The sequence below is a fragment of the Aristolochia californica genome, unplaced genomic scaffold, assembly GCF_029961685.1.
Source record: "Aristolochia californica isolate CCGP_79_NKW_82.1479 unplaced genomic scaffold, dmAriCali1.0.hap1 SCAF_13, whole genome shotgun sequence".
In the NCBI taxonomy this organism is placed as follows: Eukaryota; Viridiplantae; Streptophyta; class Magnoliopsida; order Piperales; family Aristolochiaceae; genus Aristolochia; species Aristolochia californica.
In genome coordinates this window covers 25,161,411-25,164,353 of record NW_027181804.1, presented here as the reverse complement: position 1 = coordinate 25,164,353, position 2,943 = coordinate 25,161,411, and the positions used below count along the sequence as shown (strand labels likewise).

General features: G+C 38.5%; 1 long non-coding RNA gene across 1 annotated transcript; it reads left to right on the top strand.

Annotated features, from left to right (window-relative positions):
* The first annotated feature begins 1,180 nt into the window (after positions 1–1,180).
* LOC137947574 (uncharacterized) lies at positions 1,181–1,653 on the top strand. Its single transcript, XR_011111553.1, has 2 exons — positions 1,181–1,222; positions 1,312–1,653. It is a non-coding gene; the product is annotated as an uncharacterized lncRNA (long non-coding RNA).
* The last annotated feature ends 1,290 nt before the right edge of the window (positions 1,654–2,943 follow it).

The window sequence follows — 2,943 nt, the reverse complement described above, 5'->3', positions numbered from 1 at the left end:
CCGGAACCGAGCCGAACATGAGCTGCTCGCGAGCCAGCTCGGTTCGAAGCCACCCCTAGTGAGAAGAGATGGAGGCCTAGAGGGAAAAGAGAGAGGGAGAAGGAAGAGAACGGCCGAGAGAGAAATAGACGAGAGAGGGAGATGGGGATGGGGTGAAAATGAGAGATGACAAGAGAAAGTAGAGGGAGTAGAGAAAGCAGAGGGAGCAGAGAGAGCAAAGTCGAGAGAAGAAGGTCAGGCGAAAAAATTGGTCGGGAGACGAAGGCCGAGCGAGAGGAGAGGAGAAGAGGAAATGAGAGGGATTTTTTTGTTTGTGGGGGAGGGGGGAGGAGCGACGCCGTTGCTCGTGGTAAGTGAATGATTCGAAAAAAAGGGCGGAATCAGTTTTTCATCGTTTTTGCTTGAGAAACGTGTTATCTCGCTTCAATTCAAATCATTCTGCACTAAAGCCTTATTTGTGATGACCTAGGTAATGCGTGGGGATTTTACTCATGTAGTGACGTATATTATTTTCTAGCATGAAGAGAAACAACTATAGTTTGTAAATTTATAATGAATTTATAGTTTTTATTTGGGTGATTGTAAATTGATAGTGATATTTTATTTAATTTTGTTGTGTTTGATTATTGTATGGAGTTTATTCATAATGTTATGCAATGTATGGAGTGTTTAGACTATTTTATGGAGTGTATAAATAATTTCATGGAGTGTTTATGGAATGCATAGATAGTTTTATGGAGTGTTTATGCAGGTATTATGTATATTGATTATGTCCAATTTTAAGTAGAGGTCATGCCGAATTTTATATAGGTATTATATACATAGATTATGCTCAATTTTAAGAAGAGGTTATGCCCAATTTTTATACGTGTATTATATATATAGATTATGCCTAATTTTATGTAGAGGTCATGTCCAATTTTATGTAAAATGTATGCATAATTTTATATACAATTTATTTTATATGTATTTTTTGAAAAGTTTTAAATATATGTTGAGGCCTGAGCTCGGTTAAAAATTTTGGGCTCGAGTTCGATAACAATTTTAGGCTCGAGACAAGGTTCGGCTCGAAGCTCAGCTCGAAATATTTAAATCAAGCTCGGCTCGAATATAGGCAGGTTCGGGCTCAGCTCGGCTCGATGCCACCCCTAGATAAATCCGAATGGCAAAATTTTGTTTCCAACCCTTCATTGATGAAGATTATGACCCTTCAATATCTCAGGTTAGAACTCACTGACACCATTTTCCCTTATACAAAGCTTTACCCACATCATAGGCAAGCTCTAAAGTTCATATTTATGACTCATGCAGGGATATAACTACGACATTCCCAAGCTTTGTTTTCCATTCTGAAGTTGATGAAATTGCCACCTGACAAGAGTCTCACCGGATTCTTTACACCTCACTGCGGCTGAAACTCAGGTTGTCTACTTCTAAGCATCGAGCTCTTGCTGGAATCCGTTATCTGTGAAAGAAGAGGCTGGGCTTGCATCTCTGGAGGTTGAAGAGAAAAAGAAAATCATCCGAACGTTGTGGATGTAGAGTGAGTGTTTTAATCATTTTGGAGGGTGGGTAGTTTTCAAATGTAGCGTAACATTGTTTGTGTTTTTTTTCCACAGCGGGTGAATATAAAATTTGTGTAGGTGTTCTTTATGTTAGTGTTTTTCTCTTTTTTGATTCAAAGGATTAGGCAGTTTTACACAGGATCTGCAGGGCATCAGGAACCCAATAAAACTGATATAATCTGAAAGTCAGTAGACAATTATGTATCAATTAGAACAATGTTTTGGAAAAACTATGCAATCCTTGGAATAAAAATAATTCAGAAAAGAACAATGATGGAGTCTAAAGGCAAATCAATTATATTACCCACCCCAAATATGGCAAGGTTAGAAAACAATTCACCTAAGCCTTCTACATATTGATCTGGACGAGTTCCCTTCTGCGAGGTTTTTCCCTAAAGGGGCTGTGCACAGTGTCAAACATGCATTTGATCTCCATGTAGAAGTAGCAAACTCGGCAACTTTGATCCAGTGTGTGATCCCCTCAACTTGAATTTACTCGACTAAGGCCTCGAGTGGCTTTCTGTGCTCCTTCAGTTCGGGGAGCTTCTCTGCAAGCTCGCTGATGCTTTAAGTTGAGGTAGGGATATCGCTGTTCATTTTGGTTTTCATATGTTCTTCAGGCCGATTGAATAGTTACTGAAAAGTGAACTTCCTAGGGCGTAGTTGATGCGCCTTTGATTTAGGCGTGATATCCTTTGGGAAATTTCACATTTGCAAAGACTTTGAGCTTCTTACATCTTCCTCTGCCAAGCAGAAGCCTCTTCATGCACGCAACACAGATAACGTATAAGAGAGAGAGACTTCCAGGAGTATAAAAGCCACCTGGTAATTGACCATGCAGAGCAGAATCGTGCTACATTCAAGATTAAGCTGAGAAGTTTGAATCAAGTTTCTTAAACTGTTAGCTGCCGAAAAGATTTGAAAATATGTCAAATTCATAAACTCAATTTGAGTTTGTTGAAATGGGGATTAGAATGGGTATCTTTCGTATAACCAATATACCGAGAGTTTATTCGATATCGATTGGAATCAGACGGAAGTGTTCCAAAAAAAAAAAACAAATCTTTTTTGCACATAATTCAGCCGGAATATTAAGAATTTGAGACTTTTAGGTTTTTACCCAATTTTTAAAACTTAATTAGACAAATGACAACCTTTTGAAGTTATTTAGAAAAATACCCGATTTTGACCGGTCAACTATACATGTGTACAATCAAAGGTGACATGTAGGCTTTGAATGATTACACGTCGTTACATCATCATGGCACATCAGCACTCGGTGAGTCATTGACACGTCAACCGCTATGTCACCATTCTAACACATCATCACCTATGTAAGATGCTACATCATTAAATATATTAACATCTCATGATGCCA